Genomic DNA, 6,000 nt, shown 5'->3' with positions numbered 1-6,000 from the left:
ACGCCCCCCAGCACGGCGCGCCATTCCAAGGGGTCAACTACCTCGACGAGCGAAGTCCCCTGGCGCCACACCTGCAGGTGACGCCTTGGCCAGCCAACTTTCGAGCAGGGGCATACCCCAAGTACAACGGCAGCACTGACCCGGCGCAATACATCATGAGTTACCAAGTCGCCATTGCATCAGCCGGAGGGGACGACGCCACAATGGCAAAGTCTTTCATCATCGCCCTAGAGGGCCCAGCACTCACCTGGTTCACCAGATTGCCCCCGCTGTCCATTGATTCGTGGAGAAGTCTCAGGGACAAGTTCCTCCTCAACTTTCAAGGGTACCGTCCAGACACCGACGCTTTGGCCGAGCTCTCGCTTTGCAAACAGCTGGAAAAGGAGACCCTGCGGGAATATTACCGCAAGTTCTTAACACTCAAGTCACAGCTGCCCTCTGTCGACGATCAGATCGCTATCCACTACGCCATCAATGGCCTTCGGGCCGGCGTCCTCTACAGCCATTGTATCAGAGATCCACCCAAGAGCTTGCAGGAGCTATATCAGCTCTTCGAAAAATATGCCAAATCCGAAGAGCTCCACCAGCGCAAGGTCGAGTCACAACGGAAACCCAACAGTCAGACTCCGCAGTCCAGCCGCACGTGGACAAGGACTTCGCAGCCAGACTCCAGTCGAGACGGCCGCAGTCAGCAGCAAGTCCACAACATCGTCAACCAACAGCCTGCTGCTGACCCCCCTTGCCGCCAGGAATATCCCCCCCAGGGCCGCGGAAATGGAACTCGCGGCAGGGGACGAGGGCGGGCGCCGCAGCCGCCGCGCCGGTTCTATTGCCTCTTCCACGGCGAAGACTGTGCCCACCAGACCAAAGACTGCCCCGAGACGAAGGCCACCAGAGACAGAATGGCAAGGGCGCAGCCAGCCGACAATCCCAGAATTGTCGCGCATAATTACCAGCCACCCCCTCCACCATACATCCACGCCCCCGCTCCGCATCCACCGCACCACGCTTACCAACATCATCAGGAAGTACAAATCGTACCTCCTCCACCCCCACCACCACACCAGCAACACCAAAACATTCCCCATGCCCCAAAGCAAGAAGACTTCGCCGATCAACCATATCGCGGAGTCATTCACATGATAACAGGGGGGTCGAGCACCGACTTCGACACCAAGCGGCAGAAGCGGGACCACTACCGCAGCATCAACCATGTCGCCGTCACTGGCCCAGTCGTGCAGACGAAGTGGTCCCACATACCGCTAACCTTCGACGCGCGAGACGTCGACCTGCGCAGCGCCCCCCACATCGACGCAATGGTCATCAACTGCAGCGTGGCAGGTTGGGACTTACACAAAGTCCTAGTCGACAACGGCAGTCAGGCGGACATCATCTTCCTCCACGCCTTCGACCGCATGGGTATAAGCCACAGCTTGCTGAAGCCTTCGGACAACCCGTTGTATGGTTTCGGCGGCAAGGGCACCTTTCCAGTTGGCAAGATAGAGTTGCCCCTCTCCTTCGGTGTAGCACCCAATGCCCGAAGTGAGCAAATAACCTTCGACATTGTCGACATGGTATATCCATACAACGCCATCATGGGCCGAGGCTCCATCAACAAATTCGAAGCCGCCATCCACGGGTTGTACCTATGTATGAAGATACCAGGCCCGCTGGGCGCCATCACAATCTACGGCAACCAGCAGACGGCGCGCAACATAGAGCGGGACTTCGTGCCCGGTCAAAGAAATGTACACTGTCTCACGACCCAGCGCGAAGTCCCTGCGCCGGCCAGCCCAACCGACAAGCAGCACGACAAGGCACAGTTGCAGTGCCAAGACGGGACCAAGACTGTCCCCCTCGATCAGGCCACGCCCAAGCAGACTGTAACTATCAGCGAAGACCTCACCTCACTTGAAGAAGAGAAACTTCTCTGCTGCCTGGCCAAGAATAAAGATGTCTTCGCCTGGTCTGCCCTCGATCTGGTCGGAGTCAGCCGAGCCATAATTGAACACAGCTTGGGGATTGACCCTTCGGTGCGACCCAAAAAGCAGAAGCTTCGCAAGATGTCAGACGAAAAGACAGAAGCCGCCAAGGCGGAGGTGCATCGCCTCCTGGAGGCTAAATTCATCGAGCCAGTGGCTTACCCCACGTGGCTCTCCAATGTTGTGATGGTGCAGAAGAAAAGCGGAAAATGGCGCATGTGCATAGACTTCACCAGTCTCAATAAGTCCTGCCCAAAGGACAATTTCCCGTTGCCACGGATCGACAAAATAGTCGATAGCGCGGCCGGATGCGAGGTCATGTCCCTCCTCGACTGCTTCTCCGGCTATCACCAGATATACATGAAGGAGGAAGACAAGGCTAGCACCAGCTTTATAACACCCTTCGGCACTTATTGCTTTGTCAGAATGCCGGAGGGTCTCAAGAATGCCGGGTCCACCTTCTCCAGACTCACCAAAACGGTGCTCGAAGGGCAGGTCGGCAGAAATGTATTCACATATGTGGACGACATCATCGTCGCCAGCAAAAATAAGGAGGACCACCTCGCCGACCTGGCGGAAACATTCGCGAACATGCGAGATGCACGACTCCGCCTAAACCCGGAAAAGTGCGTTTTCGGTGTTTGCCAGGGCAAGATGTTGGGCTACCTGGTGTCCCGCCGAGGCATCGAGGCCAACCCAACCAAGATCCAGGCCATCGTCGATATGTCGCCTCCGCAGTCCGCCAGGGACGTCCAGCGCCTGACAGGCAGGATGGCCGCCCTCAATAGATTCATCTCCAGGTCCGCCGAGCGAAGTCTCCCCTTCCTCAAAACACTCCGCGGCGCGAAGGACTTCGCTTGGGGACCGGAGCAAGCAGCGGCCTTCGCCTCATTAAAACAGTACCTGGCGGAGCTGGCCATCCTCACAAGCCCAGACTCCTCGCTCCCCTTATTGCTCTACGTCGCGGCTTCGCCGCACGCGGTCAGCGCGGCACTGGTACAGGAGCAGACAGTCGAAGGCGCAGTCAGACAGTGCCCTGTTTACTATGTCTCCGAAGTCCTAACACCATCCAAATGCAACATGACAGAGCTGGAGAAGATTGCTTACGCAGTTGTTATGTCCTCGCGCAAGCTGCGCCATTATTTTGAAGCATTCAAGGTCCGAGTCACCTCAGACAGGGGGCTCGGCGAGCTATTCAGGAACCCGGAGGCATCAGTGAGAATTGCCAAGTGGGCAGCCGAGCTCTCCGGCTACCACATTAGCTTCGAGCCCAGGACAGCCATCAAATCGCAAGTCCTGGCAGACTTCGTCGTCGACTGGACCGGGCCAGTAACACAGCCGGACCCATCCGCAGAAAAGGTCTGGTCTATCCATTGCGACGGTGCATGGTGTCATGCGGGGGCAGGCGTCGCTGCAGTAATCACCTCACCAGCCGGAGTCAAACACAGATATGCAGCACGCCTCAGCTTCGCTCTGGAATCCGACAAATGTACAAACAACATAGCAGAGTATGAAGCAGTCATCCTCGGCCTCCGCAAGCTAAGGGCCCTCGGAGTCACCACATGCATCATCAAAACAGACTCCAAGATAGTCGCCGGTCAGGTCGAAAAAGACTATGCAGCAAAAGACCCCGCGCTCATGCAATACCTTGCGGCTATCCGAAGTCTCGAGAGGCAGTTCAAGGGATTCACCCTACAGCATGTGGACAGGGCCAAGAATGAGGAGGCCGATGCATTAGCCAAGGCTGCCGCCAGGGGCGAGCCCTTGCCCTCCGACGTATTCTTTCACACCATCGGCACGCCAGCCGTCCGGAGCCCCGAAGGGCTCCAAATAACCAATGACAGCGAGGGCCACCGTATAGTCCACCTAATCATGACCGAAGACTGGCGGGCCCCAATAACCCTGTTTCTACAGGGATACTATCACCCAACCGACGTCAGTGAGGCGAAGCGCCTCGAACATCGAAGCCGGGACTTCGCACTAATCGAGGGCCAATTATACAAGAAGGGGGTCAGTCAGCCAATGCTTAAATGCGTCACCAAGACCGAAGGCATCCAAATCTTGCGCGAGGTCCACAGTGGCACGTGCGGCTCGCACGCGGGGCCAAGGGCCCTGGCTGCTAAGGTGATCCGACAAGGGTTTTACTGGCCTGCAATGATCTGCGCCGCAAATCGAGTCACAAGGTCCTGCGAAGCCTGCCAGAAGTTCTCTCCTCGGTCAGGCAACCCCTCGCAATACACAAAGCTGATCGCCCATACATGGCCTCTTCAGCGCTGGGGCCTGGACATTGTCGGGCCCTTGCCCACCGCTCAGGGGAACCTCAAGTTCGCCTTCGTAGCCGTCGAATACTTCACCAAGTGGATTGAAGCGAGGGCTGTGTCCACAATCACATCAAAGACTGCCCAAAAATTCTTTTGGCAGAACATTGTTTGCCGCTTCGGAGTACCGTCCGAGCTAACAGTTGACAACGGCAAGCAGTTTGACAATCAAGATTTCAAGGATTTCTGTTTTTCCATCGGCACCAAGCTTGCCTTCGCTTCAGTCTATCATCCGCAGTCCAACGGAGTCGTGGAGCGTGCCAATGGGAAAATCTTCACAGCCATCAAGAAGATGCTCCTCGACGAGAAAAAAGGCAGATGGACCGACTTATTACCGGAGGCAGTCTGGGCGCTAAACACAACCGAGTGCAGGGCGACCGGGTTCACTCCTTTCCGCCTTCTATACGGATCAGAGGCAATGACCCCGCAAGAAATAAAACATGGGTCTCCGCGCACAGCTCCGTCAGCCACCCCTGACGTGGATGAGCCAACCTCCAAAGATCTCATTGACGGAGACCGGGTCTTCGCCCTGCAGGCCTTAAACAAATACCAAGCCCAGACCAAAGCATGGCGCGACCGCGCAGTCATCCCAAAGGAGTTCAGCGCGGGGGACCTCGTACTCATCCGAACAGCTCGGACGGAGTCCAAGGGCAAGTTGGAGCCCAAATGGGAGGGCCCCTTCATAGTCAAAACAAAAGCTTCCCCCAGCGCTTACAGGCTCGCAACGCCAGATGGCGAGGACCTGGAGCACTCCTGGAACATTGACAACCTTCGTAAATTTTTTGTTTAATTCCTAGGGCTGAGTTCGCCCTTGTAATTCACCGCAAACAATCTTGTACCGGCCCGCACTCTTTTCCTCCCGGGGGGTGAGGTTTTTAACGAGGCGGAGCCATGTAATATATGTGAGAAAAATCCCCCGCAAAAGCATGTGTCGAAAAAAGACCGCGACAACGGTCTTCGGCATTCGACCAATTCGAAGTCACCGCGAGGCTAAGCACTAGCAACCCTCGCGTGCGACCAATCCGCGCAGAAGTCGCCTAAGGGTGCAGCCGGACTTAGCACAACAAGTGCGCAAAAATCAAAGTCTATCGCGAAGACTATCCGCGCAGAAGTCGCCTAAGGGTGCAGCCGGACTTAGCACAACAAGTGCGCAAAAATCAAAGTCTATCGCGAAGACTATCCGCGCAGAAGTCGCCTAAGGGTGCAGCCGGACTTAGCACAACAAGTGCGCAAAAATCAAAGTCTATCGCGAAGACTATCCGCGCAGAAGTCGCCTAAGGGTGCAGCCGGACTTAGCACAACAAGTGCGGAAAAAATCCGAAGTCTATCGCGAAGACTATCCGCGCAGAAGTCGCCTAAGGGTGCAGCCGGACTTAGCACAACAAGTGCGCAAAAATCAAAGTCTATCGCGAAGACTATCCGCGCAGAAGTCGCCTAAGGGTGCAGCCGGACTTAGCACAACAAGTGCGGAAAAAATCCGAAGTCTATCGCGAAGACTATCCGCGCAGAAGTCGCCTAAGGGTGCAGCCGGACTTAGCACAACAAGTGCGCAAGAATCGAAGTCTATCGCGAAGACTAACCACGCAGAAGTCGCCCAAGGGTGCAGCCGGACTTAGCACCACAAGTGCGCAAAAATCAAAGTCTATCGCGAAGGCTTTTCGCGCAGAAGTCGCCTAAAAGGCGCAGCCGGAGCCTATCGC

The sequence above is a fragment of the Zea mays genome, chromosome 10 (genome assembly GCF_902167145.1).
Source record: "Zea mays cultivar B73 chromosome 10, Zm-B73-REFERENCE-NAM-5.0, whole genome shotgun sequence".
Taxonomy (NCBI): domain Eukaryota; kingdom Viridiplantae; phylum Streptophyta; class Magnoliopsida; order Poales; family Poaceae; genus Zea; species Zea mays.
The sequence above is the reverse complement of the archived record's forward strand: the minus strand, read 5'-3'. Positions refer to the sequence as shown.